We start from the raw sequence: 12,347 nt of genomic DNA, 5'->3' as shown, positions 1-12,347 counted from the left end.
TCATAGCTGAAAAGTAGGACTTAAATGATAATGCCCTAACTCTATCACAACATTAGTGAAATTTATATTGTTTGATCCAGCTCCATTTTCTGAAATCAGTAAGTTCTTAAAAATTTCACATCTATCACCCAACTTCCTAAGTCACAAATTTCAAATATGAAATTTTTCTTTGTGCTATTTTCTCCCAGACATTCTCTGACCTTTCTCTCTCCCTCACCAAATACAGATTTAAGGACAGAACAACACAAAAAGGGAAATCAAAATGTAAATTCTAAAGGTAAATTAAGCATTTTGCAACTTTTCTTATGAATGATTCCATTTAAATGAAAAGCTCATTAACCCAAAGGAGTGAATTTTTATGGTACTTCAGCAGAAAGATTTCTCATTAATATTTCAATTTACTAAATGTCTTCTATGAGCCAAGCATTGTAATAGGTGCTTTAAGAACCACGTACCAGATTATTATCTAAAATTTTCACTAGTGCTTGGCAAGGGGAAAAATAATAGCCTCATTTTACAGATGAGGTAACTGAGGCTAATAGAGTTTACATAATTTATCCAATAATGTTCATCTAGTATGTGGTGGAGCTGGAATCATTTCCTGTGGTTGATCCAAAGCCTATTTTCTTTCCTTATGCCATATTGCCTCCCTCCATGTTATATAACAATATCTACAGAAAATAGGGACTATAAAGCCATGTTATGAAATAACATCATCCTTAACCTTCAATCAAAATACATACAAGTATGGCCTTGGGAAGCTTATGATTCTCTCAGATTCCAACAGTTTTAAAAAGATAAACAAAACATTTGCTTTTACATTGACTTTGGTTGGTTGACTTGATTCTCCATGTGTTGCTGTAATGGGGGTATTGGAGGGCAGGAACACTTAACCACTGTTCTGGTTCAAGAGGGACCACAATCTGCTTCTCTTCACACGTATAATACCTTCCTTTCAACACCATGGCCAAGTTACTGCCATCACCCATTTTGGGTTCCTAGATATCCTTGGACACTGCTGAAGGTGTTGTCCACATTGAGTTTTCTGGTGGCCAAAGATGTCACATTTGGTAGTCACTGTATGAGGTACTAGTAGTTGTTGAAAGGAAGTTTACAAGAGATGTCAAGGAAAAGTACAGGTAGCTTAGCCCTCTTGTGTGGGTAATGGTGTTATAGATTAAATTGTGCCACCCCCCCAAAAAAAACACATATATGCTCAATTCCTAACCTCTGAGCCCATGAATGTGATCCTATTTGGAAATAGCATCTTTGAAGATGTTGTTCATTAAGATAAGGGCAAACTGGATTAAGGTGGGCCATAATCCAATGCTACTGGTATGCTTATAAAGAGAGGAAATTTGGACACACATACAGAGAAGACAGCCATGTGATGGAAGCAGAAATTTAGTTATGCCACAGGCCAAAAAATTCCATGGGCTGCCAACAAACCACTGACAGAACCCTACAGACTTCAAAGGAAGCATGGTCCTGCTGACATATTGATTTGAACTCCTAGCCTCCAGAGCTGTGAGACAATAAATTCCTGTTATTTTTTTAATTGTTATTTATTTTATATTTTTTTAAAATTTTTATTTGGATTCTTCAGATACCATACAATTATCCAAAGATCCAAAGTGTACAATCAGTTGAGTTGCCCCTGGGTATCCTCATACAGCTGTGCATCCATCACTACACTTAATTTTTGTTCAATTTTTAGAACATTTTCATTACTCCAGACAAGAAAAAAAGTGAAAGATGAAAAAAGAAAAAAAGGAAACTCGAATCCTCCCATATCCCTAACCAACCCCCGTCAATTGTTGACTCGTAGTGTTGGTATAGTACATTTGTTACTGTTTATGAAAGAATGTTGAAATACTACAAACTGTAGTATTTAGTTTGCAATAGGTATATATTTCTTCCCTATATGCCCCTCTATTATTAACTTCTAGTTGTACTGTCACACATTTGTTCTGGTTCATGGAAGAGTTTTCTAATATTTGTACAGTTAATCATGGACATTGCCCACCACAGGATTCAGTTTTATACATTCCCATTTTTTGACCTCCAGCTTTCCTTCCAGTGACATATATGACTCTGAGCTTCCCATTTCTACCTCATTCGTGCACCATTCAGCACTGTTAGTTATTCTCACATCTTGCTACCGACACCTCTGTTCATTTCTAAACATTTAAGTTCACCCTAGTTGAACATTCTGCTCATACTAAGCAACCACTCCCCATCCTTAAGCCTCGTCCTGTATCTTGGTACTTTATATTTCATGTCTATGAGTTTACATATTATAATTAGTTCTTATCAGTGAGACCCTGCAATATTTGTCCTTATGTGTCTGGCTTATTTCACTCATTATATTGCCTTTGAGGTTTTGTCATCAAACCATTTTTTTTAATATGGTTTTGTTCACACACCACACATTCCATTCTAAGTAAATGATCGATGGTTCTCTGTATGGTCACATATTTATTTGTTCACCACCTTCACCACTATCCATGTAAGGGCATCTACATTTCTTCCACAAGGCAGGAGGAAACATCAAAGAAGGTAGAGAGGAAAAGAAAGAGGAAAAAAATGACAGCTAGGAAGTATCAAAAGGAAAAGTAGCCTTAAATTAAAGTAGAGTAAAGAGTCAGACAACACCACCAATGTCAAGTGTGTAACATACCTTCCCTATCCCCCCCTCTTATCTGCATTTATCTTGGTATATCACCTTTGTTACATTAAAGGAAGCATAATACAATGATTCTGTTGGTTACAGTCTCTAGTTTACATTGATTGCATCCCTCCCTCAAAGTTTCCCCATTTTTAACACCTTGCAAGGTTGACATTTGCTTGTTCTCCCTCATAAAAGAACATATTTGTACATTTTATCACAATTGTTGAACACTCTAGATTTCATCAAGTTACACAGTCCCAGTCTTTATCTTTCCTCCTTTCTTCTGGTGTCTCACATACTCCCAACCTTCCTCTCTCAAGCATATACATAGCTGTCTTTGTTCAGTGTACTTACATTGCTGTGCTGCCATCTTCCAAAAATGTGTTCCAAACCATGCACTCCTGTCTTCTCCTATCACTCTGCAGTGTTCCCTTTAGTATTTCCTGTAGGGCAGGTGTCTTGTTCACAAAGTCTGTCATTGTCTGTTTGTCAGAAAATATTTTGAGCTCTCCCTCATATTTGAAGAACAGCTTTGCTGGACATAGGATTCTTGGTTGGCTGTTTTTCTCTTTCAGTATCTTAAATATATCACACCTCTTCCTTCTTGCCTCCATGGTTTCTGCTGAGAGATAGATTTTATGCTGTGATCTCAGGCATTCCTCCCAATTTAGGTTGGTGGATGATGAGTGGACAGTCACATTTGTCTCCTCGCTGTTATTCCAGGTTATTTACTAGTTTTTTGGTCATTTATGAATTGTTCTGGGGGAGACTAACAGTCTTCCACTCCTCTCTATGCTGCCATCTTAGCTCCTCCAAATTCCTGTTACTTTAAGCCACCCAGTTTCTGGTTCTTTGTTACAGCAGTCCCAGTAAACCAAGACAAAGGGACAGGGTAGAATGCTCCCATGAATCTCCTAGATGCTGGAACAATGCTCCTTACAGTAGCCCTTTGCAGTGCAAATCCTTCTTCCTGTTCTAGACCCCTCACATCTTCCTTCTCTAGCCTAGTGACCTTGCCATTCATATCATCAATACTTTGTCACACCTTCCCCTAGCCTGGGAATCTTCTTTTTGCTCTTAAAGGGTAGTCCACATTCCTCAAATTCTTGCTCTCACTTATGTTTCTGTCTTCCCTAAGATCTTCAGGAACCAAATGTAGGTTTTATTCCTACTTCTTTTCCTGTTGCATCTCTCAAATGAAGCAATGATCATGGAACTGCATAGATTCTTGAAGTGCATGGATTGGTGTGGTGGAACTGAACTACTGGAAGGAAAAAAAACAATGGCTAACACTTCAAACTATTATTCTGTCACCTCTCTTCCTAGGGAGTCTAGGAAAACCTACCTTTCCATGAACACTTGCATTTGCATTTTATAGTGCATCCATTTCTTCAGGTTAGTTACTTCTGTATTGTCATCTCCAGATAGTCTATTCTAAAAATAAATGAGTAATATTATGGTGGGTGAAAGATGCTCAGCACTAAAAATAATACACTGCATGATTTCATTTATATGCAATTGTAAAACAAACAAAACTAATCTGTGGTGATAATGGATCACTGGATTTCTTGATGGGTGGAGGAGTGCTGGAAAGGGACACCAGGGAACTTTCTGAAGTAATAACAATGTCTGTATCTTGAAAGAAATGTTAATTACACAGGTATATGAATTTGTTACAGCTGATGGAACTTCACTCTTAAGATCTGCAAATTTCACTGTATGTAAATTACACCTCAATAAAAAATGTAAAAATAATTGAGAGGGGAACATTAATAGTTTAGTGTGAATTAATCGAATCATTTAGTTGTACAAATAATCTAAGGATAAAGCAACCTCTTATCCCAGGAAAATCTCTTTTACAGCAGGCCTAATTGATGATACCTAAAATCATCTTGGACATTTCTAGAGATTGGGAAATCACTACTATCTATGTGTATACTATATTGGCATAACTCTAGTTTTTTATTTAATTGCAAATATTTATATTTCAAATACAACAATAAATAACATTTATTGAGTTCTTGCCAAATATTGCATACTGTTCTATCAGCATAGATGCATTTTGTCTGCTTTGTAATTTTTATAAAAAATGGAAACATACTGGTAAGGAAAAAGTAAAACTGCCTTTGGAAAACCGTAAAAAATCTACAAAAATAAAGTACTGTAACTAATCATTGGGTTTCAAGGTCACATTATTCAAGTTCAATACACAAAATGTTACTTACCAAAGCAAAGAAAACTCATCTATGCTGTTAGAAAAGTACCTGGTACTTTCCAAAATGTATGCTTTTTATTAATTTTTCTTGTCTTATTGCACTGGCTACTATCACAGCTAAAATGGTGAACACAAGTGGTAAACACAGCTATCCTTTCTTAGTTCCCAATTTTGGAGCAATGCATTCAGTCTTTTGCCATTAAGTGTGTTATTAGCTGTAGGTTTTTCACAGATGACCTTTATCAGGTGAGGGAAATTTCCTTCTATTCCTAGTTTATTGAGTGTTTTTATCATGAAAGGATATTTAATTTCTGTTAAATGCTTTTTCTGCATCTATTGAGATGACCATGTTTTGTTCTTTTTTAGTTTGTTAGTGTGAATTGTGAATTATATTGATTCATTTACAAGTGTTCAACCAGTATTGCAATCCTGAGATAAGCCCCATTTTGTCATGATATATTATCCTTTTTATAGAAGACTGGTTCAATTTTTTTTTTTTGTATTTATTAAGCCTTTTTTGTATGTTCATGAGGGATATAAGTGAACGGGTTTCTTTGTTTTTATAATGCTTTAGTCTAGTTTTGGAACAAAGGTAATGTACTTCATAGACTGGTCCCTCTTCTATTTTCTGAAAGTATTTGTGTAAAATTGGTCCTACTTAGTTTCTTAAGTCTTTCATGGAATTGAACATTTGTGCTTGGAGTTTTCTTTGATAAAAGTTTTCAAGTATTCAATTTTTTTTCATAATCATGATATTATTTAGATTTTCTTTTTATTCTTGTGTCAGTTTTCACAACTGTTGCCCTTCAAGAAATTTGTTCATTTCATCTAATTGTTGAATTTATTGGCTTAAATTTGTTGTGACTATTCCCTAATTATCCTATTAATGTGTACAGGATTTTAAAACCTTTGGAAAATCATTCCCTTTCCCCTTACGCTGGTGATTTGTATTTTCTTTGCCTTGATTCATTTCAGGTTTGCTAATAAGTTTGTTAGTATGGGTCAAGAACTTATCATTTATTCTGTGTCTATTTAGTGCTAAGGTGGGTACTAGGTGTATACTAAGGTGTGACTCTTTTGGAGTCACTATTGTATACCTCTGTTCCTCAAGAAGATTGCTCCATTCTAGCTTATAGGTGAGCAAACAATAACCTGTGAGCCAAATTCAGTACATGGCCCATTTTTTGTAGAGATTGAGAGATGAAAGTTATATATGACTGAGACCATATATGGCCCATAAAACTTTAAACATTTACTATCTGGCACTTTAATGAAAATGCTTGCTGACCCCTGCTAGCTGAAAAGAACTAAAATACTTTCCAACCATGTATGAGCTCTGGTAATTGTTCAGTCTACAACTCCCTCATAGGTGTTCTTTTCCTGGCCCCACAAAGCCTTTTCGTACATGTGCATAGCTTCATATTCAGTGAAAGACTTTAGTGGACCCCTCTGCATATTTCTGGGGTGCGTCTAATTGTTTCCCTGTTCCCAAAGATATCTGATATGCACTGACTGTTGTCCAATGTATGAAAATATTTATTTCACTTTTTTGTCAAGTTTTTTTGTCAAGTTTTCTAGTCTTTTTTTTTTTTTAACAACAGGAGGCCAAGTCCAGTGTCAATTACCATGTCATGGCTGGAAGCAAATGTCCTGCCTAATTAAACTTTTGATATATTTTACCTGTTATTTCTATACATTTTTAGTGGAAAAAAGGAAACTCTTCAATCTTGGCTTGGATTGCCAAATTGCTTTAAAAAACTCAGTTTTAGAAGAATTTTTTGATTCACAGCAACAAGAAGTGTTTCTTTAAAATTGTTATATATCAGGTACTCTGTTGTATTATTTAATTTTCAGAGCAACTCTCTGAGATTCAAAGAAGTAAACGTGTCCAGAGACTAATGGTTATTGAATAGCAGAGCTTGGATTTCAATCTAAGTTCTTCTGATCCCAAACCCTGAGTTTATTCAGTTCATAATCACCACACTCTACTGCTTCCAGGTAGCACACTGCAAAAGAGCTGTGTGAGGGGAAAATACAGTAACAAAAGAAAAGACAGTGAAGGAAGTGATTGCCACCCCCACAAATGCTGTATATCTCATAATTTGTTACAAATTCTTCTTCCTTAAGCAAATAGCCATTGCTTCCTTATAGCCTACCTTGTAAAAGAGAACATCATTATAGGAAAATAAAATTCTGCAATCTCAAAATTTAACCAGGGCTCATCCACCTTCCACACTGAGCTATTGTCCCAATTTGTGTTGACCACTAAAGTGTTGTCCCAGAACAGAGGTGTTTAGGTTTGCTAAAGCTGCCAGAATGCAATATACCAGAAATGAGTTGGCTTTTACAATGGGGATTTATTAATTTACAAATTTACAGTTCTACAGCCATGAAAATATCCCATTTATGGCATCAAGAGTACAACACCTTCTCTGAAGAAAGACTGATGGCATCCAAGTTTCCTCTATCACATGGGAAGGCACAAGACTGGCATCTGCTGATCCTTCTCTCCCAGTTTTTGTTGCTTTCAGGTTCTGGCTCTTTCAGTTCATGTGGGTCTTTGCCTGCTTTTCCTAGGGCTTTCCTCTCTAAACTGTCTGGGTATTTCTCTCCCTTATCCTCTCATAAAGGACTCCAGCAAAAGATTAAGACCCACCTTGAACTGAGCTGGTCACATCTCAATTGAAACAACCTAACCCAAAGGTCCCACCCACAATAGGTCTACACTTACAGGGATGAATTAAAAGTACATGGCTAGGGGGAAAAGAAGTGAAACAAGATAAAAGTTTCAGTGGGAGAGAGATTTCAAAAGGAGTCGAGAGTTCATCCTGCAGGTTATTCATATGCATTACACAGATATCTCTTTTTAGTTTTTAGTGTATTAGAATAGTTATAAGGAAATACCTGAAACTGTTGAGCTTCAGTCCAGTAGCCTTGATTCTTGAAAAAGGATTGCATAACTATACAGCTTATATGGTGTGACCATGTGATTGTGAAAACCTTGTGGCTCACACTCCCTTTGTCTAGTGTATGGACAGATGATTAGAAAAACGGGGACAAGATAGTGAATAATGGGGGAGACGGGGGGATGGGATGTTTTGGGTGTTCTTTTTTACTTTTATTTTTACTTTTATTCTAATTTTTTTTGGAGTAATGAAAATGTTCAAAAATTGATTGTGGTATGAATTCACAACTACATGATGATACTATGAACAACTGATTGTATACTTTGGATGACTGTATGGTATGTGAATATATCTCAATAAAATTGCATAAAAAAAGAACATGGCCTTTTCCCGGATACAAAACAGCTCCAAACCAGCAACAGAGGATACTATTCTCATTCTTCTTTAGAAATATAACTATACTTTGGCTTTAGAACTGATTCTCCTTCTGGATGAAAGAGTTTTTGTGAAACAACTATTGATCTTTACTTTTTAGGAGGCACCAAACAGTATCCAAGAAGCTTTCTTTCAACTTTAGGCTATTAATTCAAGTGTTTTGTGAATATGGCCATTCCTATATTTAACGTAGGCATCTTCCTTCTCAGATTCTTTTAGGGACATGGAAAGGCATCACTACAATATACACCTGAAATTCCCACATCAATCATTGCGTTGTATTACAAGTATAAATTATTTGATGAAATGCTATCCAGTAGTGTTACTATTTAGCATGTTAAAATTTATCATACTGATTAAAATAATCCAGGATATGGGTGGAGGAAATAATATTGAGGCAGAAAGCAGTACTGGAGCTCAACAATTTAATAGGCAATAGCTGTGGTGAGGATATTCTGCCAACATGTGGGCATTAGATACTTATTGACTGAAGGACAAAGGGACTAGAAAGACATTTTTTATCCCCATGTTTCTGAGGGTTGGATGATACTATATTGTTAGTAGATGAAAAAATACTTGGGGTTTTCTGAGTATGAGACAATATACTACAGTGTTTTTAAGAGATGAGCTTTGGGATTAGGCAGATTAGGTTTGAGTTTCAGCTTCTTCATTTACTAAGTGCAGGTGCTTTGAAATTTGACATTCTCAAAGCCACCTTAATATCACTGCATAAATCACAATACATTTAATGTTCATTGCTTAAAGAATTTCTTATTGTCCAACCTAGGAAATTATAGTGGGGCTAGGTCAACAAAGAATGAAAATTGGGAAGAAATGGCTTGGGGTATAGGCAGAGTTGTAAAACACATATTTTAAATAAATATATGTTGGGAACAGACTGAATTTAAACTGACTGTGGGTACCCACTGGATATACTCAACAAGTTGTGGAGAGGCATTTTCTGTTTAGCAGAACATGCAGATCAAAAACTGTTTGTGATCAGGATCAAGAATTCTGCAGGGCAGAATTACCAGGAGGCAGACTTTAGATCCAAGTCTGAGCCTTGAGGGAAGTTGATTATTCCAATAAGGAACCAAGATGAATTAGGCCCTTCTTTCTTAAACTGGCCTAAATCATCCCCACCCACTCAGGCACAGAGGCAGAGATTATTAAGAAAGGGTCATAGGCTGTGACCTCATCTACCTAGCATCCTTCCCTGTCATTTATCTACAGGCAGTGCCACATGGTCAAGTGGAGTTTGGCTTCCTTTTCTGTGCTCTTATGAGTGGAGCTGTTGCTCAGGTCTTACCAAATTCCTGCCCACAGCCTTTTGGTGTAGCACAGAATAACATCAATTAAATCCCTGGATTATCCTTTAGCTACACATCAATGAATATGCTGTCTTTTTCTTTAATTAATTATGGTTTCACTAAAGTCTTATGGTGACCATTGAAAAATAAAAACGATATATTTCATTGCAAAAATATCTATATGTCCAATCCTTCTATTTATTTCTAGGGACCAAACTCACTCAAAGCATAAGCAAGCCCTGACTTACTGAAATGAAAGCATAAAAACAGGATCAAAAATTATAATGTATTAGTTTCCTGTTGTTGCTGTAACAAATTATCACACTCAGTGGCTTAAAGCAATACAAATTTATTATCTTACACAGTTCTGGAGGTCAGAAGACCAACACAGATGTCACAGGACTAAAATCAAGATTTCAGCAGAGAGGGACAGTATGGGGTCTGGTTTTCAGGAAAATGCAGCAGTGGTACTGGTGGGGAAGACGCCAGTGGAGGTGATGGCAGAAACTGCCTTCAATTTCAAAAAGTTGCTGGATTAATGTGAGAATCAGGAGCTTGAGGCTCCTGGAGGAATTGCAACATCCCCAGTGTATGGTCAACTTCTAGCCCTACATCTGCTCAATAATGACATGAATAATGCAAGATAACTTTGTAAAAATATACCACCTGCTATAAAATCTGCCAATTCTGAACTTGGGGGAATTTGGTCAGTAGGACAGAGAATCTGGCAGAGAGACTTCCCTGGGATCTACACAACCATCAATGCCCACCAGTGGTCTGAGACAGCCCAGCAACATGGAAGCAGTGAGAGATGCAAAAAGGAGATCAGCCTTCATCCTGGTTTCTCAAGCATATACCTCCATAATCTCCAATTTCTTCACAGCCTTTGTTGGACTTCCTGTAGAAGAGGATGTGAAAGGTATTTTAGAACACGGATGGCAAGCTGACTCCGCCACGAGAATGGTTGTGTCCAAAAGGCTGGTTGCAGGGACCCTGGATGTTTCCTTCAACAGATTTATTCCCCTATTAGGTACTGCCCTAGTCTTGCCAATCCCCAATGAACAGCAGTTAGCCAGATTTACCAATGACATGGCTTTCTGTGAAAAATGATTTGTCATACAGAGTTGTTCTATCTTAATAGAACACATAGAAGAACTACGTGTTGTCATTTACTTCCATTGTGAATTCAGAAATGACATTCTCAAAGGAAAAAAAGAAATAGATATATATATATATAACTTAAGGACATAGTAGAAAGTCCTCTTAGGAATTCTCATATTACCCCTACAAAAACTTTCCTTTAACACTATGATCCATATGCATTTTATTTTTCATTTAAACCCTACAGGCAATTGGTCAAAAAGATAGTCTACCCATGATTTTTTAAAAAAATTTTTATTGAGATATATTCACACACCACACAAACCTTCTAAAGCATACAATCACTGTCCCACAGTATCATCACATAGTTTTTCATATATCCCCATGATAAATTTTAGAACATTTTCATTACTCCAGAACATAAATAAGAATAAAAAATAAAACCCAAATCTCCCCATAAACCTTATACATCCCTGTTGTTGAGCCATAGTATTGCTGTGGTAAATTTGTCGTTGTTGGTGAAAGATTAAAATACTATTAACTATAGTCCATAGATTGTAATAGCTATGCTTTTTCACATATACCCCTCTATTATTTTTTTACATTTGTAGTAGTTCATACAAGAACTTACTTGCATACACAATTTTAAACAATCACTTCCAATCAAATTCACCTACAATAGAGTACTGCTACCTATAATACAAATAACGAGCTATTATTATCCATACCCAAACATTTAAGTTCAACCTTGTTAACAATTCTTTATATATTAGGTAACCACTCCCCCTTCTCTAGCTTCTATCTATCTCTAGTTACCCTATTTTCGACATTTTAAGACTCTGAGTTTACATGTTCTAATAAATTCATGTTAGTGAAATCACAGTATCTGTCCTTTTGTGTCTCACTTATTTTGCTCATTGTTGTGTCCTCAAGTTTCATCCATGTTGCATGCCTCAGGACTCCATTCCTTATTACTACTGCATAATATTCCACCCTCTGTATGTACCACATTTTGTTTACCCACTCATCTGTTGATAGACTTGCGGATTGTTTCCATCGTTTGGCAATTGTGGGTAATTCCACTATAAACATTGGTGTGCAAAGGTATGTTTGTACCCCTGCTTTCAGATCTTTTGAGTATATACCGAATAGCAGAATCGCTGGGTTGTAGGGCAATATTTAGTTTCCTGAGGAACTGTCAAACTGTCTTCCACAGTGGCTGTGACATTTTTCATTCCCACCAGCAGTGAATAAGTGTTCCTATTTCTCCACATCCTCTCCAAAATTTTTAATTTCCGTTTGTTTAATAGCAGACATTCTTATAGGTGTGAGATGATATCTCATTGGGGCTTTGATTTACATTTCCCTAATATCTAATAAAGATGAATGTCCATTCACATTTTTTAGCCATTTGTATTTCCTCTTTGGAATAATGTCCATTTATATCATTTGCCCATTTTATAATTGGGTTGTTTGTCCTTTTATAGTTGAGTTGTAGGATTTCTTTATACATACTGGATATCAAACCCTTATCAGATATATGGTTTCCAAATATTCTCTCCCATTGAGTTGGCTGCCTCTTCAGCTTTTTGACAAAGTTCTTTGAAGAACAGAAGTGTTCAATCTTTAGGAATTCCAATTTATCTATTTTTTCTTTTGTTGCTTATGCTTGGGATGTAAGGTCAAAGAAGATACTTCCAATCACTTGG

The 12,347-nt window shown here is 36.2% G+C and overlaps 1 pseudogene; it reads left to right on the top strand.

Annotated features, from left to right (window-relative positions):
- Nucleotides 1–9,971: 9,971 nt before the first annotated feature.
- On the top strand, nt 9,972–10,647 carry LOC119522367 (annotated as a pseudogene).
- Nucleotides 10,648–12,347: the final 1,700 nt, after the last annotated feature.

The sequence above is a fragment of the Choloepus didactylus genome, chromosome X (assembly GCF_015220235.1).
Source record: "Choloepus didactylus isolate mChoDid1 chromosome X, mChoDid1.pri, whole genome shotgun sequence".
NCBI lineage: Eukaryota > Metazoa > Chordata > Mammalia > Pilosa > Megalonychidae > Choloepus > Choloepus didactylus.
The sequence above is the reverse complement of the archived record's forward strand: the minus strand, read 5'-3'. Positions and strand labels throughout refer to the sequence as shown.